The following is a 22,342-nucleotide window of genomic DNA, read 5'->3' on the forward strand; positions in this document are numbered from 1 at the left end:
CAACGTTTTAGGGGAGTACAGTGGAAGAATGGGGAGAACGGCTGTTTTAGTCAGTTGAGGAAGAAAAGTTTATTTGGACCCACAGTTTCAGAGGTTCAGTCCATGGTCAGTGGACTCCATACCTCTGAACCAGAGGTGAGGCCTAACATCATGGTGGAAGGGCATGGAAGAGGGAACATGGTAACCAGGAAGCAAAGAGAGAGTTCCACTCACCAGAGGCAAAATATAAACCCCAAAGGCACACCCCCAATGACCTTACATCCTCCAACTACACACTACCTGCCTACAATCACCACACACTTAATCCAGATCAGTGGGGAAATCCACTGATTGAGTTACACTTCTCATAATTGGATTATTTTCACCTCTGAAAATTTTTGCATAGTCTCATACTTGAGATTTGGGGGACACTTCCTATCTAAACCATGACAGTGACCTTCCAGTTTCTGCTGTGCCAAGCTGACCTATCATGGGAAAGTGTTTCCTGCATTCCACTGGGTGCACCTAAGAATTACATGCAGGGTCTTGGAGCCTACCTCAGAAACCCTGATTTAAATGGCCTAGATGAGGACTTAACATCTAGATTTCCAAAACTGATCCTAATATACATTCAAAGATGAATATCAGCCATAATGTGAAATTATAACCCTCTTGTAGATCAGCTTCAAATAAGGAAAAGAGTACCAGCTGGGACCCTGTGGAGAGACAGAGCGCTAAGAGCAGGTCTTGAGGTAGACTTGCATGGGAGAAGGGAAGGGAAGAAACCAGCAAAACAAGGAGCCAGAGAGTGAGGTACACTATGTTAACAGAAGTTGAAGGCTATTTGCAAACAATTTATATTCAGAAATAAGAACAATACTAGTATCAGATGTTAAGGAGGATTTTAATGATTGAACCACCAACAGAGAATAAATTAGTAAGTCAGTCCAAAATTGGTTAAATGTATATATTTATATTTTAAAAAAGAGATAAACAGACTTATAAAGGATTGTCAAAATTAGTGAGTAAACAACTTACTAAAAGGAAGAAAACAAAACAAAACAAAAAATCTTGCCTAGCTGCCAGGGCCCACCAATACCCATTTCCCACTTTCTTCCATTCCCCACCACTTACCTCCAGCCCCCGACAGCCCAGGCGGCATCTCTGAAAAAGAGCGTCCTCCTCCCACACCTCCAGGTCAGGTTTCAATCCTGAAGACTCTGAAGCCACGCCCACCAAGATCACCTGTGCCCTCCTTATTGGAACATCCATGGGCCTCTTTCAGTTGTCTCACAGGGACTTTCAAGTGGACTTTGACAGAGCTGACCATGCTCATCTTGGTGTCTGTGACACTACTACCCTGTTGGATAGCCTGCTAGATCCCAAAAAAAATCTTACTAGGTTTTTCTACTGCAGCTAACCTTCCCCTTGGTGTTCTTTTCTTACTATTGTCAGGATCCGTCTTTGACCCCATCAGACATTCTCCAGTCCTTTCCCTTCAGCCGCTATCTCAGGCTGACCATGTGAACCTCTGCTACTCTGGAACTTGCAAGTGTTCTCTCTGTATTTCACAGGACCATTTGGCCTCGGTATGTTCAAAACAATTCATGATTTTTTTCTTCTAGTTTTATTACCAAGCATCCTTAGTTATCATAGAAATAAACTTTTTCTCTTATACTCCTTTAAAAATGTGTAGTCTTACTCTACAAGATACGGCATGAGCTTTGACATCCCCTAGGAGCTTGATAGAAAAGCAGAATCTCAGGCCTCAGCCCGGGTTTATGGACTCATAATCTGCATTTTTTAAGATCCTTGGTTATTCTGATATCAGAATAAATGAAAAAATGGCTCTATAATGCCTACAATGCCTCAAATTCAGCTCCTGAATATCCAGTTTCAACATCAAAAGTCTGACTGGATTTTTTTTCTTAAGATAATTAGTTTCCAGCCTGACTCTAAGATTGAAAAATTGTTCTATAATGCCTCGAATTCAGCCCTGCTGCTACTCTCATGGTTCAGGGACCTAAGTTCTCACTCTTGAGGCATATGACAATCAATCACTGGGGTTTTCTTTTTTGTTTTTTAAAATACCAATGCCACTTTCTGCCCCTGGAATTCTGATTTAACTTATCTAGAGTGGATCCCAGGCATCAGTAACTTTGAAACGCTTCCAGGGTGCTTTCTTATTCAGCCTGCACTGAGGCTACTCACTAGGCCCAATTTACCCCTCAGGTAGATTACTATAATAGTCCCCTAGCTGGTCTCTCAGTCCTCCAGCCTCCCCAGTCCTCCTTATTTATTCCCAATAGAGTGATCTTTCCTAAGTCTGCATTTACCACCTTTCATTGACTAAAGCTGGCTCCAGGGTCAAGGCCACGCCCTGAAGCCCAGCCTAACACAGCCCTTTCTCCTATGCTCCCCCCCGCCCCGCTATTTTTCCCATGGTAATCTCCCCCCACCCACCCACCACCACCACCCCCCCTTGTACTCTGGACAGCAAACCAAATCGTTTTCAGTTCGCCAAATGAACCATTGTGTATTTTTTCCCTTTGCTTTTTATACCTCCTCTAGCCGTAATGGCCTTCCTGTTACTGATCAGCTGAAGAGCTACTCTGTTTAGTATACTAAGCATCAAATTCCTGGTGATACCTGTTCTGACCCTCCCTTCCCTCCTGGTCACAGATTTGAACACTCCATTCTTTTGCCACTCTGATCCAGGTGCATTTCTACAATACTGAAGTGTAGTAGTCTTTCAACTGATTGTTTTAATGCCTCCATCAGTCTGCAAAATGGAGCAAGAAACCCACGAAACTCGATTCTGTATCTCCTGAGCTTTGGGTATTGTGTACACCCAGGATGTGTGTATGGAATGTGCACATAAAGGAATAAGATGAAATCTATACTATGTATTTTTCTTAAGCTTGTTTAAAAGGCTACCCCATAATACAGAATACACATCCCATATGTAGATGTGTCTTTGCCACAATAGTGTGACATTATCTAAATGTCCAAATTTTCAGCATCGAAAGGCTGAATTTTTATTTTAAGATAATTATTTTCCAGCCTGCCTGCAAGATTGAAGGATTATTACACAACTAATTGTGTGTCACTCAGATGACATTTAGCCATCACTTCTTGATTGTGAGGGATTAGTAGAGAGCAGGATTTGAAGAGGGGCCTCGGGAGTTAGATAATACTGCATTTGAATCCCCCTTCTCCTATGTATTATTTGGGCAACTTGCAGCAAATTTCTAAACCTCACTGTGCTCATGGATAGAGGAAAAAATATGTCCTTAATAATAAAAACTAAAATAAATTATTTTGACTTTTTTTTAATTTCGGTAGTAAGAAATTTCTAGTTTTCTCAACTAACCTGCCCCTAAGAAATATATCTGCCATCAGTTCCAAATCCAAGGAGACACCACTGATAGTTGACGGAAGCTCTGAAAGGTAGAACCTGTGAGATTTAGAATTCTAATATTTATTTAAAGGAGGAACTGCTGTAATATCAGACCATTTTGTTACACTTATCAAACTTTTACTGAGTACATGCAGTTCCTGCTATTAAAGACATTAATATGTAGGACATATAAACATGCGTGCAGTTATGATGCCTCATATTTATTTAATACTTTATGTCAAACAATGCCTGTACAATCTCAATTCATTCTCATATCAACTCTAAAAGAGAAACGTGATTAAACACTACAGATGTTGCTTAATTTGAACAATAAAGTCTTCTAATTTGTTTAAAGGGACCCAGCTAACAGGTGAAAGAAGTAGGCTTCAAGCCAGGTATACCTAACTCCCAAGGACCAACTCCTCACCATGACTTTCTTCTAGCTTGTCATAACCCAGAGATGATGGCTAATGTCCCCTGAGTGATGCACACCCTTGGTGGTGCAATGATCCTCCACTCATACAGTCAGGCAAAAATTATTTCAGATTAAAACCCAGCCAGTCTATTGATGCTGCAAATGTAAACATTTGGACACATCTGGTTAATTCACAGAACTTTTACTTTTCATCCAGATGGCTTGTCATTATAAATGTCATAACATAAACACAACCCAACTTGAACTGCTCAAGCTTTCCTAAATGAACCTCAAAGCACTCATTGCTCTTTCAGAGGCATAATGTTGACTTTGAGATGCTGTCATCTTCTGTGTGGTGCCCCATAATTAAAAACTTAGGATGCTTCATTACGGGGCTACAAAACTGGAAAATAGAAAGCTATATTGATGAGAAATGTTGACGTTTCTTCCCAAAGAACCCAGATAGCTGAGAAATATCACTGGTGCTGCGTTCACCGTCGAGCCCCAGGAGCCCTGTAGATTGAAAACACATCAGGACACTGGGGCGAACAGATTTTTTTGGATAAAACCCCAAAATCACAGGTATCAAAAGCAAAACAAGACAAATGGGATTATATCAAATTGAGAAGTTTCTGCACAGTAAAGAAAACCATCCTACAGAAATGGGAGAAAATTTGTGCAAAGTGTATATCTGATAAGGGATTAATATCCAGAATATATGAGGAACTCAACCAACACAAATAGACAAATGACTTGAATAGATTGTTCTAAAAAAACAAAAAGATATACAAGTAACCAATAAATAGGAAAAAAATCAAGTATACATGACTGATCATCAAAGAAATGCAAATCAAAACCTCAATGAGATACCATCCCATCTAATTAGAATGAATATCGTCAAAAAGACAAAAACTAACAAATGTTGGTGAAGATGTAGACAAAGGACAATTCTTATGCACTGTTGGTGGGAATGTCAATCAGTACAGCTACTATGGAGAACAGTATGGAAGTTCCTCAAAACACTGAAAATAAAGATACCATCTGATCCAGCAAACCCCAAACTGTTTACATATAAAGACGACATGAACTAATTCTATCAGGGAGACACCAGTATACCCATACGTATTGCAGCACAATGCACAATAGCTAAGATACAAAATCCAAGGAGAAGTCCATCCATGAAGAATGGACTTTAAAATTGTGATAGATACACATGATGAAATACTCGTGAGTCATGTAAAGAATGAAACCCTGTCATTTGCAGCCAAGTGTCAGGTAATTCAGCAATCAATTTTCTTTTGTTTGGGAGGTAACAACAGTATGTGAACAAAATGAGCTTTGCCTCTTCTTTTCAGACACTCTGATATTTGTGGCCATAAGAAATCTGGCAAAAATGGAGTAGTACTGGCTGGCTATGTTCATACTAACACAAAATGAAGGTTAGCATGACTTTTTCTGCCTTCTTACTCCTTTAGAGAAGGAGCTTCATCTCAGCCAATAGTCATTTATTTTGCACTGATGAATTTTAAGCTTTTATCCAAATTCATCAATTAGAGTCAGATAATAAAGTTCTGTGTGAAGCACTAGTAGCCTCCTTTAGCAAATCAGATGGGCTGTAATTAAGAACCAACACCATACTTGGCAGAACCGGGATATCTTCAGGATCACCCTCCTGGTGAAGAGCCATCCAAGCGAAGTAGCTAGAGCTCCAGAAGGACATTCGACCAGTAAATCAATTAAATTGATTCCAATTTGAATACATATTGGAAACACATTCAGTTCAAGTTAAGCACATAAATACATATCAGTTAGAATAAAGATTCAATTCCTCCTGTGGTATTCATTAATAAAATGTAATCATTTCAACAAAACATTAATGAAGAAAAACTATTGGCTTACATAATTCATTAGGAAAAATTAATTAATTGTTTTATTAAGGGCAGCCTGTTCAACAAAGTAATTACTGAGGCTTTGATGGGGAATTGTTTTACGTTGTTTATTTAGCAAGCTGTTGTTTACCTCTTTCATTTTATGTTGATTCATTATGCATATAGCTTTTTCCTCCTACAGAAGGAAATTTAGTATAATTTGAGATAATGATTATAATTATGCATTTATAATTGATAAGGTGACTGCATTATAACATGAATTTACTGAATTCAACCTGGATTTCAAAGATTGACTTATAATGATAATATTCTTTCCAACTAGATTTTTTTAATATAGTAATATCTCACAAATAATGTTCTTATTTAATAGGTGACTAGAAGGTATGAATGGGATAAAATAAACTTTAGCAAGTTAATATCCAAGTATTCCTTCTGATTAGGCAAAGACATGATTTATTAATATCTTAACATATAAGTGCTAAAAATAAACATTTAATAATAAAATTATACTACTTAATGCCTTCTAAAATGTATTATCAAAAGCTGTATAAATGAGTAATTAAACATAAATCCGAATCGGTAGCTCAGGATTCTAATTTTCTCTCAACTTTTGTTATCCTCTGTGACTTCAATTAACAAAGAAAACCTCCTCATATCTATTTATGTGAAGCAGAAATTTTAGCGGTAAAACTCTTGATAATTATTGCACTAATTAATGATTTTAATTGACTTGACAATTAATACAACAGTAAATATTAAAAATATTCATATTGCAGTTAATTCTTAACATTTTAAATGTTTTTTTTCATTAAATGCAACTACAAAAGAGCAAGAAATTTGTTTGAAATTATAAACAGGTGATCAGAAGCTAGCCTTCTCTTAGAAGATAATTCATTATCTACTGTGTGTAAGTGAAAGCATTTCTACAGTGAATTGCCTTAAAGAGACTTTCATTCCATTACAGGGTGGATTATTCTGCAGTAATAGCAAGAACACTTGCATAATAGCAGCATGTTTCATTAAGATAAAAAAAGATAAAACCTGAAGTGGTAGTATTCCAAAATAAATCAGCCCAGCTCTATGCTGATCAGCTTTAGCTTTTTCATTACTATATGGATATGATGGATATTTTTCAAAGCCTAGTTTAGACAAACTGTTCAGAAAGGAACGAGTTCTCCTGATCAAATGAAAATTAAGGTGAAAATAGATGTCCTTCCTCCCTCCTCCCTTGGGAATATTTAAGAACAAGAGACAATTATTTCTCAGCACTGTTAGGTCCTCTCAGGATTTTTTTTTTTTCCTTCATACATTATGCAGCAACTATTTTAAACTCAGCCTATCTCTGCGGGGTGTTAGATAGAGAAAATAAATGAAGGAATGCCAGGGAAGATCATTCTTTCTGGAGACAGAAGGCACGTGTCTGCTTCAGTCCCATTTTCCTATTATTCCATAGAAACCAAGAGCTCAAATCATTTTTTTATACATTGAATTTCTCCACTTTATTCATTTCTCAAGTAACCACAGGATGGCAGCATAGGACGATAAATCAAAATTGATTGCTTAATTCAAAATCATCCACAGAGGTTATTAATCAGGCTTGAATCCTTTTCTGCCTAACACATGAAACTGGTAGCAAATTCATTCACAGGGAACGTGTGTGTGATATTTAGTTCTATCCATATGTGATTGCAATGACACCTCACCAAGTAATTTCTCAATTTAGTCCAGTTAAAAGGCCATGACAGAATCTTTCATGCTATAGCATGTTGTAGCATCACAGCTTTATCAATCTGAAAAAGAATTTGTAGTGAGAAATAAATGGCTTCAGAGAAAATGTAAAAGATCTGTCCACAACAACCTTAGAGTTTGCTTCTTTTGAAAATAAATGCCCAGTTTCTTGTTTTTGCTCCCATTTCCCTCTCACATAAAGAAAAAAATTAAAATATGCAAAAAATCCATTCTGACTGCATCAATTTATTTTTGGTTCATTAACACAGGGTTTTTTTTAAAGCCTTTCCATTATCCCTTATAGAACAAAACATAATTTATTCCCAAGCAGGTGAACTGGTCAATGAATGTTAGGTGATTTTTAAGGGGTAAAAATTACAATCCTTTAAAAATTACTTGGATTTAAAGCACCCATATTTGATGGACATATATTCTTGCTGTATATTTATTTTCCATTTTCACACATGCCTACATTTACTTCAAATGGTATTACTTGCCATGCTTATAAATCCTTACCAAGAGCAGCATTTTCCCTAAGGAATATTCTCTGAGGAAATGCTGTATTATAAGGATTCCATTTGGGAAATTTCACATACTTTTCCTTTTCAAGAGAATATTTATACACACTAATATACTAAGTCTCTGAAAAGTCCTTCAGAAAAGAACTATTTTCCATTTTATAAATCCAACTATTACATGCTATCACAATGCACTCAGAAATGCTGATTTAAAACATATCATCCCAAACACGAATACTATATTTCAAGAACTATAATATCTATCACTTACAACATTAGCATTTTGACACCATAAATACTGAATACATATCCAATCTATTTAGTTGTCAACTCAAGAATATTTGTTAAATAAAAATAATAAAATTAGAATTAAAAAAAGAATATTGGTTGACAATGAAAACCCGAATTTCAAACTTCCTGAAAAAATATTTTAATCCAATTTTTAAAGTATCTCATGTTTCAACTGATGTAAATTATTCAGTTTATCTTTAAAATTTTTGTGAAAATTGTGCACTGTTTAACTGTAACTTGGACCCAGTTGTAAAAATGATTCAATTCATCAACGTACATTGCCATCTAGTGGTCATTTATCAAATCACAGTTGGAATGGACTTGTGGCTAAAAAGAGCCATGCTACTGTGCTCACCTACAGAAATAGAATTCCAGAGATCATCATTAAATTAGAGTTAACTTTTAATCCCACCATGATAAAAGTTTAATTCGTGATGATCATGTTCTTTAGGAAATCTATTTGATTTTCATTTAATTTATCTGTTTTTCTTACTTGAGTACACCTAAGTGTAAGTAAGCGTTAACTACCATTTCTAGGGGTCTGAATATTAGACTTCCTTAACTTGCCTTCTTATACATATTTCTGACTGGTTGTTTACCTGCAATTCAATTTATAAATTTTCCAATCATTTTGAGATGGGGCAAAAGGGCAATCAGTATAGATATATTGGGTCAGGAAAATGGGGGCTGATTCAAAAGGAAATAAAATGCTAATACCTCTAGGGCACTTCCCCTCCTCAGTCGCCTGTTACCAAATTCACCTGCCTCCAGGGAATTGTTCCTCCCAGCAAGGAGTTGTTAATGAATTCCCCCTGGGTGGCTTTCTTCCTGCCTTTCTGGGCAGATATGGAAAATAGGGAGATGCATCCCAGGATGGCTTTTCCTGCCTTTAGTCACATAAGAAAGATAAAAGAAGGAGGAGATATGAGAAGAAAGGAAACCTAGAAATCTATAAAAGGGACAGGACACCCCCCCTCCCTCAGGGCACCAGCGCTGGACCCCTTCCTTTCCAGAAAGGAGTCTCTCTCTCTCTCTCTCTCTCTCTCTCTCTCTCTCTCTCTCTCTCTCTCTCTCTCTCTGTCTCTCTCTCTCTTTCTCTCTGTCTCTCTCTCTCTCTTTCTCTCTCTCTTTCTCTCTCTCTCTCTCTCTCTCTCTCTCTCTCTCTCTCTCTCTCTTTCTCTCTCTCTCTCTCTCAGTGCTCTTGCCTCAGTCTTTCTCAGGTGTTCATACTTCAACACCAGGGGAAAGGGGACCAGATCCTGATTTTCAAAACTGGTTTCAATTTCAGGCAAATGATAGTCATAATGCCTTTCAGAAAAAGTAATAATAATTGTAACCAACTAAAATTGAGCTTGTGGTCAGTTTTCCCAAGTGATACCATTAAACCCTAAATAGAGTTCCATTTCATTTATTTAACAAATATATTTGAAATATTTATTTGGTGCCTTGTTAAATGCTAATAAATAGAGATAACTAATAAACAAGAAACATCTAACCTTGACTTCATGGGGTTTCTGGGGGACCAAATAAATGCTAAGCAAATAATTACACACAAAATACACTTCATTTGAATTTAACTTAGAATCTTCTCTAACCTTTCCAGAACCATTGTCTTATCATATATTGGAGAAAGAGGTTTTGCATTGTTACCCATTTGTGCACCTGGCAGCTACTTGTTTGTTTTGCTTCCTGCTTGTTGCTGCAGATATCCCCCACCACACCCCAATATGGTTTTTCTGTCTGTCTCCACAAAGGCCTTAGTAAATGCAAGAGTGTCTGGTTTTCTTTACTGGGTTCTTCCTTTGTGTCTCTAAATTTCAAAACAAAAGCTAACAAAGGCATAAAAGATAGTAGTAAATATTTTGGAGATAAGTAAATCACAACCTACAGAAGAAAAGCATACACTCGTGATGATCACTATCAGAGTAAGAAAGAAAAGAGAAACTCCAGAAGTTACAACCTTCCAAGCAGACCACTTGGGAAGTACCAAAATTTCTAGCAGTGTCTCACAGTCCTTGGATCCAGATTCCTTTCTTAACACTGACTTTTCAAACCTTTACATAGATTCAAGGCTGTCAGCCTGTGGGTCATTCAGAGATGCTTCATTCTTTCTAGTTATCAGTCTAGCTGGTAATATTAACCTGGCAAGAGGATGCAAACGTTACCTGATTCATGAATGGACCTCTGTCAGCTCAAATAAACGCTTTAAAATTTTAAGATGCCTAAATTTATCTTTTAAAATCACCACTGTGCTGTCTGTGACTTCTCTTTCCTGGTTGCTTCCAGAAGCAGATGCTGGATCATCAAAGTCTGTAGGGCTCAGAGTTAACAAGAGGAGGGTAAAATGGGACTGTGCCACCACACAAGCTGAGCTCCGTCTCTGCTAGAGTAGGCAACACTCCTGCTGTAACAAGGAGGATGTAGGTTAAAAGTTAAATATCACATTTTGTTTAAATGACAGGCAGTTGCAATTGTTGCTTTTGCTTTAAGTGAACTGACAAGAAGAGAAGAAAACCCGTATGACCTGGAGAAGAGGTAACTAGTCAAATAAAAATATATAGACATGCATCTTGTCTTTTAGCAACCAAAATAAATCGAAAAAGCATCCACCATCAGCGTCACAAAATAGAGTGCAGCACCCTGAGTTGATTTGTTCACGAGATTAATTTTCGTTCCTTTTCTGATTCAGCACTACCCAAGGTCTTGCCAGGGAATTCTAGGTTTTTTCCATACTTCAATGTTCTGATAGCTGCACCTATTTCTTCCCATCTGATTTACTGTGGTTCTGCTCACACTGCTTTTTCAAGTAAACAAGCATTCGAACAAGAGCCCAAACTCTTACTGTTTCAAATATCTGGATGATCTACCCTAATTTTTTTTTTTAACTTTCATTTTATTTTTTATATTTTGGTACTGGAATTTGAACTGCTCAGGGGGCACTTTACCACTGAGCTACATTACTACTTTCTTTTTTTGTATTTTATTATTTTTTGAGGTTTTTTGTTTTGTTTTGGTTTTGTGTTTGTTTTTTGGATAGGGTCTCCCTACATTGCTAAAGTCTTGCCTCAAGTTTGTGATCCTCTTGCCTCAGCCGCTAGAATCACAGGATTACTTGTGTGTGCCTCTCTGTGCCTGGCTCTACTATTTTTAAATTATAACTGCGTATTTGCTTCTCACTCCTCACTTCTTTTCTTCTGGTCTCCCTTGATGAAAATTCTCCTGAGTAAAGGTAAACCTTTACCTAAGTAGAACCCTACTGATTTCCAGAAGATTCTTCTACGGTACAAAGTAATCTACACCCCCAGCCTGAATGCTGTTCCTTTGAAGTGTTTTGCTTCCAAAGTTCTAGTTTTGTTGTTGTTTTGTTTTGTTTTGTTTTACTTTCTCTAAACCCTGGAGTCTAATCTTTCTACATAAGGATTTTTCTCTTTTTTTATTCCTTAGCGTGATAGCTTAATATACTTGGCTCAAGTTTTGTTTTCAGAATAACTCTTTAGAGGTTTGGTCTACCGTTTCTCTTGGCCTCAGTCTATGGTTTTCTCATGAAGATCTAGCCCACCTTCTCAAAGGGCGCTTTTGATCACATGGTACCTATTTCTCTTGTTCATCATCCATGCTTCAACTCATTGATCTCAAGGACCCCACTTAATTCCAAGAATCAGAAAAATATCCATGTCCTAGGATACCTTACTCCTTACAATTTGGACATTTTCTTCCCTCCTCACTATTCTCAGGCAGAGATTTAAAAAATCTTTATCTTCAAGGAAAAGGAAATTCCCATGAATAATTTTTAATATATGGTCTTGAAATATTTAGATTTGAATCATTAAGATAAATCTGTTCCTTAGCACTCTATGTAAGGGAAATAAATCATGTCTAAATCTGCCATCAATTATAGGAGAAAATATTTTTCATATGGAAATGGTTTGAAACACCAAGTATTTGGTATTTATAGGACAGCTATATATAAACTAAATGCACAGCAAATCAGAATGAAAATAAACTGAAAAACTAGGTGCTGACTTGTTCAAATAAGTTTTGGTTATAAACTCATTTTATGCTTTTAATTTTTTGTATCTGGATAATATTTTTTTCCAAACACTACAACGTTTTCATAATCATGGACTAAGGACAGATTTTATTTTATTTTTAATGTATATTATTGAAAACACCTCAAGTCTTGGTGTGATATAAGTAAAATCTGTATGGGTGAAGGTTAGGGTTTGCTCTTACTCCCCAGACTTTTGATGTTGGCAAATGAAGCTAGAATGTGACAGTCCAATGAGTACACTCCTAGGTAAGTCTCCAATAGTTCCTTCCTCCAACAGATTTCATTATAATCTAATGTAAAATCCATTAAAATAAACTCACCTGTTATAATCAATGAGGGATGAAACGTAATCATATACTCCCGAAACCCTAAAAAGCGACAAATAAAAAAAAAAAAAGAAAAGATTCATAGTTGTATATGTAGCTTCACTCCTGACCCCCTCCACCCAAGGAGAGAGTACTGAGAAAGAATATACACTATTTTTCAAGTCCTGAGTATTTCTACCAATAGCCTTCAATTTTGAAATAAGCAAAAAGATGCTGCAAGAGAAATTACAAAGGAAAAATCTTCAAGGTCAGAAAACTGCTGGCAGCAAACATGCTCACAGTTCACTTTGCCATCTCAGCTTGGGTTGGAAGATCACAGGCTTTTCATCTTCTAGAGCACTAGGCTGAGTGGAAGATGAAGCTCTGCTACCAGAGGAAAGGGAACGATCCCTAACTGGGATATGTACAAGAAGATTTATCATGCTATGAAGTGGTCATTGACTCCCTTGGGCACTGACATTCTGGAACACTTTTACAAGAAGTTGACACCACAGAGCAGCTCATCTCTCTCTAATGGGTACCCTTATTTCATTATTAAAATAATCCCTTAAAAGTGCTTGGTTGACATTCTCTCAAAATGACTCTCTTATTCTCAAAGGTCTTATTTGGACAAATTTTTATCCATGAAGCACTTCTTAGTTAATTGAAAAGGTAATTGGAGGCAAAAGCCAACTTTAAAGCCTACTTGTGAGGATATTTTATAATTACTACATTAATTGGGTTGATTAAATCAACATGATTTTGAAAATTACCTTCACAAAGACAATTCCTATGTCCACATATTATAGTGTCTCGGAAGAAAAACTGTAATTTCTTTAAAAAGAAAATTACTTGAAATTCATAAAACCTTTTTGAAAAAGTATTTTTAAAATGAATTCAAGATGTTTTATGTTGTATTTTATAAAGAAAATACAGGGTATATGTTCTTTTAAGTTAAAAGCAAATCATTGTATGAGTCAAAAGAAATGTTAAGTAGTATCAAAGTAAATATTAAAGCATTTGAAGTATAAAAGTATTTACCAACTCTGAGGAAAATCAAGTATAGTATCATAAGATGTTTTACACAAATATTACTTACATCAGAAACCATTTTATCAGGCTGGGGAGATAGCTCAGTTGGTAGAGGGCTTGCCTCGCAAGCACAAGGCCCTGGGTTCAATCCCCAGCACCGCAAAAAAAAGAAAAAAGAAAACATTTTATAACTTTTCTCTATGGTACATATTAACATTGAACCTGATTCATTTGGATTTAATATCATACCTATGATTAAATGGAAAAGAAGGTTTTGAGCAGGCAACAATGCATCCTTTGATTTTTAAAAATTTTCTATCACATTTTTTCAAACATAAAATGTTTCAAGATGGTAGAAAAATGGAAAGAGTTGGAATTATTTAGGTACTTAAGAGCTCTGTAGAATACAACATCAGCATAATGGTACATTTGGACTCCAGACTCTCTTTTGCTCCACAGAAACATTGAGAAAACAAAAGGCCATCAAAATCAGCTCTGTAGTAACTCTGAAGGAACTCTTTGCAGATCCTGAATTCAATTCCCAATACCATCATCATCATCAACATCAGTCAAGGGTCTAAACTGATGTGTATTCAAAAAATATAAACAGATAGCCACTAAGCACATGAATAGATGTTTGTCATTAGCAATCAGGAAATTGCAAATCAAAACTACAATGGAATATTTTTTGATTCTAAAAAGAATGAAGTAATGATACAGGCTACAAATTAATAAACTTAGAAAATACTGTACTAGGTGAAAGAAGTCAGTCACAAAGGGATAGTATTTTCTAAGTTTATTAATTAGTAGAGTTCCTACAGAACTCCATTAATATTAAAAATTCAAAATACATAAATCTATACAGACAAAAAGTAAACTAGTGAATGCATAAACTGGAGAGACTGGGTTGTATACCTCATAGGTATAAAATGTCTTTGGGGGGTTATGAAAATTTTTTTAATTGATTGTAGAGATGATTACACAACTTTGTAACTATAATAAACCCATCCAATTACACATTACAGATAGGTGAGCTGTATGGTATGTGAAATAGATTTCAACAAATGTTATACATATATACCTACATTCATATATACACAAATGCAAAAAAAAAACCTATTCATAGACATATAATCAAATTTTTATTTATAAAACTGGATTGGTGTAAATGAAGTGAGGAAAGATTGATAAAAGAAAAACAAACAGATGAAACTAAAAGAAAGCAAATAGCAAGATGGTAGAAACCAAACTATATTAATGTTGAATTACACTAAATGTAAATGAGTTAAAAACCCCAATTAAAAGGTAAGGGTTGCAGGTATTACAAGAAAAAAAATCTGACTTCATTCTCAATGCAAGAAACGCAATTGATGAAAATAAGTGAAAGGGAGAAATATATACCACACAAACATTTTTTAAAAAGAAAGCTAGTGTAACTATATTACTGTCAAACATATTAGAATTTAAGGAAAAAAATTACAATAAAAATAAAGAGCCAGGCGTGGTGATGCATACCTGTAATCCCAGAGGCTCAGGAAGCTGAAGCAGGAGGAACTCAAGTTCAAATTCAGCCTTAGCAAAAGCAAGGTGCTAAGCCATTCAGTGAGACCCTGTCTCTAAATAAAATACAAAATAGGGCTGGGGATGTGTCTTGGTGGTCAAGTGACCCTGAGTTCAATCCCTAGTACTCCCACAGAAAGAAAGAAAGAAAGAAAGAAAGAAAGAAAGAAAGAAAGAAAGAAAGAAAGAAAGAAAGGTCAACTAAACATGAAGATAGAAAAATTCCTAATTTGTATGAAATTTTCAAAAAATGAGAGGCAAGTTCATAATCATAGTTGGATGTTTTAACATGTATGAATGTGTGATTGAATGAGTATACAAAACACATGGTAAGAAAATATAAAATCTGATCAACTTGGTTAGCCAAATTTATTTAAAGGACATGCATAAAACCACTAGCTATAGAAACTTCAAAATTCACATTTCTTTCAAGCATGAGAAGCAGTGAAAGAGAATACCCAATTTTTTGACAATTTCAAATAATTAAATGTCAACCACACTGATTTGATAAGTTTTCTATATGATTTTTTATCATTGTAACCACTGAGAAGCAAAAAATATATAGAAGAAATTGAAAAAAATCTTTCAAGGGAGACAGATTAAGGCAAGACATTGAGTGTTGATCTTACCTTCCTCAACTACCTCTAAGACCCTGTACCAACTCCTTAATCCATAAGTTTCAGTATCTTAACCTGTAAAATAAATATAATAATATAGCAGAATACTAGATTAATTATCCAACATGAAATCAATAATGCTGGTTTTCTTTCTTCCTTTCCTCTTCCCAAATAATACAGACTCAAATTTCAATCTTAAAAATGTGATGAATTTACTGTACAAATGTAAAATATTCCAAGTCAAAATGTATAATGTGACTGAAGGAAATAGTCTCCCTCAATAAATATTAAAATTTCTGCCAGGGAATGTCCAATATGAAAATACAGACCAACACTTTTCTCTTTCCCACTGCAGGTCATATAAAAGCACTAAAATAAATAAATAAATAAATAAAAAACTAAAACTAAATCAAAGCAAATAAACATAAAACATTGAAGCTCTATTTTTAGTGAAATCAGGACAAAGACTATAGTTACCATCCCCAAGGAGACCCTCAATGATTTCTTACCTGTTGCTGTCCATGCCTTTCTGTTATCCTCTCTAACCTATAAAATACGGCAAGGGTGATGGGATTTTGCTCCCGTCATTAGGATACATTATTTATCAGAGGACAGGCAGAGAGCACAAGCAGCCATGTTGAAGAACCTCTCATAACAAGGAACTTACCTGACCCTGTAAGAACTGAAGGCAACCCACAGAATTAACCAAACCATGGGGTTTTCTGTTCTACAGCAACAAGGAAAATGAATTTTGCCAACATCCTGAATGAACTTGGAAGCAATTCTCCCACTTTGGGCCTCCAAAGGAGAATGCAGGCCAGGTGCCACTTAGGTTGGAGCCTGTGAGACCAAAACAAAGGACCAGCTCAGCTGCACCTGCATTTCTGACTCACACATTCAGATAATAAATCCATGCATTTTGAATCCACTAAGTTTGTGGACATTTGCTGTGGAGCAGTAGCAAATCAGTATACAGGGATCACCTTCAGACAACAAACTGTATGCCAGAGATGCTAAAGGCAGCTTAAATGACGAAGAAATCTTATGATGAGGAAAGAAGTTGTGCGTTGAGGGCCAACGGAAGTCCTCAAAAAGTGCCAAAGAGAGCTTGTGCTAAAATAGCAAAGGTAGAAGCTGTTTTCAGAAGTTTTATGGGATCTGGAGTAAGCATATACCATCAAGGGCCTAAATTAGTTCATAGACGAAAACGATGCAGCATTTTAGAAAGAATAGCATTCATGCACCATAATTGTGGAAATTCCCCGAAGAAGGGAGTGGGGAGGTGATTGTGCCCTCCTTCCCAACCACAAGAAGCTCCTTAACAAGCTGACTCAGGAAATTCCATTTTATTCATTGCTAATCCTATTTACTCTTCCCATGGGGGGGGGAATCATTAGTGTAAAATATGGAAAATGACAAACCTCAAAATAGTGGGGCTTGGGAAAAGGTAGTAAGGAGGAAGTCAACATATTGATAACATTGATTCTTTCCCAATATGTCCTTTCCTAGTGACGGGACAATCCCTGAAAAGGAAGCAAACATCATGTAATGACAAGACATCCCTGGGAAGGACATATCCATCATCTTGAAATGGCAGTCTCTAAGAGGAAGCCAAAGCATTGATCCTTCCCCAAATACATCCTTTCCCAGTGACAGTACAATGGAACCCTGCAGGGAAAGAGATAAGCACTGAACGCTGACCCCATACCCCAAGTAAAAACATTGTCAGTAGAAGCAATTTTCAAATTCTCACAACCTGTTTCCGGAGTGCCCAAACTGACACACTGTCAATAATTAAGTCACTTCTCAGTATAACCTTTATAAACACAGATTCCTCCTTTGGCCAATGACTCATTTTTCATCAAGAAAGTGGGTCCAAAAGATGCATGACTCCACTGCTGAATAAAGAAACGCTGTTGATCCGTGAAGTTTGCACCCGGCTCCATCATTTTGTACTAACAATTAGTTGCACTGAAATATCCAGAGAAATTTTAGGTTGATAAGAGAAATGTGATGAAGGATCACCACAGGACACAAACTATACTGCGTGGATCATAATATCAGGCAATGTTCTAAGTATTTTCTACCTACCGATTCAGTTACTCTTCAGATCAATGTACTGGTATTGTACATCCTATCCCCTCTTAGGAAAAGTCACCAATAGGCTTTCTTTATTCAGTGTACAATTTCTGACAAGAAATTCACAAGAGACTTGTGAGTCATTAACAGCAACAGCAAAAAATAAGACAAATGTAAAAGAAAGAAAAACCCTGCAAATTTCCTTTGAGAAAATTTTAAATCCAGAAATTACACCCCATTGATGTTTATGTTGCTACCAAAGAACCAGAACACAAGCTGACAGTTAAAATTACATACATTTCATATCATTAATATCTGCCTATTATTTCTACTTCAAGGTTTGTAGTGAAATTCGTAAAACACCCAGCTATACTTCAGAGAATTCCACACTGGTCTTCTAAGATGCAGGGATTCTGTGGACAGATTTGTTTTAAAAAGAAAAAAACTTATCTCATCTATAGATATAGAAGTATATAATATCTACATGTTTGACAAATACGTTTGAGATAGAAAATAAAAGGTCAGCAAGAACCAAAAGGTCCTTCAATTAGTCTCTATCCTGAAATCTTAATACCAAGAATTTAAAAATAGGATTTTAAAAAAAATTGGACGCGGTTCAAAAATGAGATTTTCACCTAATATTGGCAATGGAAAACAATTTTACCATGAAAACATGTTAACTGCATTTGATTCACATTTGGAATACGCAGTGGCAGAAAGAAAGAATGTGCTTATGAATAGCTATTTACCACACGTGAATTACGCTGAGCTTTTATGGCTTGTGAAATAAAGCATTTGGTTTTAACTACAGAAGGGGGAAGAGGAAAAGAGAATTCAGTATTTAACTATGAATGCAGGTACAGTAGAAGTAATAAATAATACATTAAATGGATTAATAATTGTCCCATCATATACTAATAACATTAATACCTTCCAAAATTATATAAAACATGTCATTTAGACACATAAATAAATTCAGAGATAAAAAGTTCTGCAGGAGAACAATTCATCAAGTGTCCTCTCTTTCCAGTGAATGTCAGTCAACACAATCGTGAGGACTTTTAATTTGTAATCAAAGTGACATAAACTGGCATATTTAATCTTCTTGAAATCTTTGTTTTAATCTGCTTAATCACCAAGGAGAGTGTTCTGCATACTTGTTCCACAGGCTTCTTGGAGCACAAATATTTACACCTTTTTACCTTTCTTACCAGCATGTAAGAAATGCAGAATTATTGGTTCAGAGATGAATAGAAAACCCAGACTGTGAACATAGATGGACCAAGGCATGCTATAAGATTAGTGAAGACCTACTTGGGTCTGTTTAAAGGGAGATGTTTTCCAAGCATTGTAACAAAAGTGGATTGACTTAGGGTGGAGACGAAATATTCAAAGGCAATGTAAGCCAGCTGGAGGGCAAATAGCAGAGTTGAAATCAGATCAGGCTCAAGGCTGTAAAGACATGTTGGAAGAGAAGTTGGATTCCCATTCCCACTGTTAGAAGAGAAGCAAAATGCCAAATGTTGGTATTGGCAGCTTCAGTTCTCAAAAACACTTGCTGGTGCTTGCCTTTTGTGTATTTGCTGGTGGAGGCCCTCGTGACAAGCCAATAAGGGCATCTGGCAAATGACAAAGTAAAGATGCAAACCCAGCTCTAACTCCAGGAAACGGTAAAAAAAAAAAAAAAAAAAAAAATTAAATGAAATAACAATGATGAAGGACAAGAAGAAATTCAGTAGGAGAAGAAAACTAAAAGAAGTTGAAGCAAGAAGAGAAAAAGGAATAGAATAAGGAGAAAATATAAGTACTAACTCATTTAGCCTGTGGGGTTAGGGACTGTTGTAGCTTGGGTGTCTCTGCTTCTCAAACTCCTCCAAGAGTCTCCTACTTTATCAGAGTAAGACGCCAGACCATGACTAACGTCACAGAATCCTGGAGACCTCGCTTCTTCCTGTGGCCTTGCTCCTCCTCCTCTCTTCCACCCAGGTTCAGCCATACTAGCTTTATTGAACATACCAAATTCCTCCCTCCTGTTTCCTGTTTTCTTTCCCTGGAATAGCTTCTCACATTTTCTGCCCTGAGTCTACATGCCTTCTCCCTTCCTTCGGGTCTCTGGCCAAATATCTTACCATGACGGCCTTTTTTGACCATTCTTAATAAAATCAAAATCTCTCCGGCTGGGGTTGTGGCTCAGTGGTAGAGTGTTTGCCTAGCACATGTAAGGCAATGGGTTCCATCCCCAGCACCACATAAAACTAAATGAAAAAAAGATTTAAAAATAAATAAATATATAAAATAAAAATTGTTATGGGGCACAATTTAAGACAGACCAATCACCACTGAGAAGTACAAATTTGAGAGTCTTTATTAAGCCGGCTGCTGACTGTCTCACACAATGCCCCAAAAAATGGCTATTGGGAAAACAGCCCCGACCATAGGGTTGTAGGGGTTCTTATACCAAAAATCACATCAATCATAAGTGTCTGTTGCTATGATTTGAAATTACAAACTAACATCATGAGATCGTCAACAGAGGGGGAAGTGAGTCAAAATGACCCCTACCTAGGTACAAACTAAAGAATGGTTACTAACATCCACACAATCACCGTTCACATGGTACATTGTTTAGGAGCAATAGGAATCAAAAGAGAACAATTTTTCATTACATAATAGTCATTTTGTATTGCTAACCATGTCATGTTAAGCAACCGATGATGGGCACAGAGGCGGGGTGTTCCCATGGGAGAAGCTTATTGCCTACATAACATGGAGTCTCAGAGCAAAATGGAGTCTGTACAGTCGTTTCCCCCATAGTCTGACCTACAACATTCCCACGGAGTCAGATCTGTTAGCCCATCACAAAATCTCCTGTCTTTCTCTATGTTCCTAACTCTGATCTACTTTGTTCATATCATGCATTGCTGCATGATGTATTATTCATGTACTTTTACATTTATTTATTATAATCCATTTCCCCTCCCTTACAGGGACATAATTAATAGGAAAACACAGATTTTGACTACTCTATTAATTGCTATGTCTTTAGCATCTAAAACTGCTTGGTCTGTGGGAGTTGACCAAAAATTATGAGAGACTGATTGAAAGAAAAAATGAGGAGCCTTGTTTTAAGCAATGAACTGAAGCACAGATAAACTAAGTATTTATCCAAGTTATTTTGCAAATGAAATATTTTTCTATGTTAGGCCAAACAATTATTGTACCTGTTCTGAACATTAATTGCATTCAAATTTGAACCTTACCTTTTGTTCATATATGTAAATGTTTGTTTTTCTGTTTTCTGGGTCTTCTCTTTGGATCATTGCTCTTAAGTTGTCTTACCTCATCTATCAAGATAATAACCTCATTCTATTGTTACATGATTGGCATGCATGTTGATGTACATATTGGAGACAGGAAGTTAGTCTAATTGGCTGAAATAATTTATTTAATAACATTACCTAGCAAATCTGGTCAGAAATTGATTAGAGGTGCTTACGACTGTTTGAAGTATTAGCAAAAGACAATTTAAAAGTAATAAAAGTTGAAGAATTCTGGATATAAAGATCTCAACAACAGAAGATTTTCATGAATTATGTGAAAAGGTATAAATTGCTTGAAACTTAGACACAACCCAGTAATAGAGGAATGAGAAAGACCCCTCATTTTAACCTGACTAATAAAATTACATTTTTATTTCATTTTTTTCTACCCAGATAAATGGGCACGTGTGCATGTCAAAATAAAGACAAATTAAGTTATGAAGAAATAAAAGTATATTTTCTTCATCTTTTTTGGGTATAAGAATTTGTTACTGGATATATTAGTTGCATCCTCAGTTACTATATAAAATCTAGTTTAAGATATAGGATCTTTCTTGACCAAGAGAGTGAGGTGAATGGGGTTCCCTTTTAAAGAAAATGTCTTTTTAAGATTTGGACTGAGGAACTTGCATTCAATTTTGAACCACTGTTTATAAGCTCATGGTTCGCAAATGACAAAGGCAGGAGATAGGAACCAAACCTGGGATCAGTAAGCTTTCCTTGATTCTGCACTGAAGTCCATCGATCAGGCATGGTTGGGCCCATTTTCTGATTTAGGGCTGGTCCCCGAGTTACAGAAGGAGCCTGGGTTTTATAGTTTCATTGGAGACTGCGAACGTGCAGTTTGGACCATCAGGGGCTAGTTGTACAGGTTAAAACTTTAACTTAGGGAAGGTAGTTGTAAAAAGGTTGAAACTCATTGTTATCTGGGGAGAGGGGAATCCAGATCCTGAGGGATGAGTACTCAAATTTTGCCCATTGCTTGTTCTTCTCTGGGATCCATTGTTTCCCAGAGTTTCAATATTTGCTGTGCCTCCATTTAAAACTAATTTGCAATGGGGAAGATGAAAGTTTAGGGTCCAGACTCAGTATTTGCCCCTTTCCTTTAGAGTCCATTGTTATTAGGAAAGGGTGCACTGGGAGCTTTAATGTTTGACC

Source organism: Sciurus carolinensis, chromosome 15 (genome assembly GCF_902686445.1).
Source record: "Sciurus carolinensis chromosome 15, mSciCar1.2, whole genome shotgun sequence".
In the NCBI taxonomy this organism is placed as follows: Eukaryota; Metazoa; Chordata; class Mammalia; order Rodentia; family Sciuridae; genus Sciurus; species Sciurus carolinensis.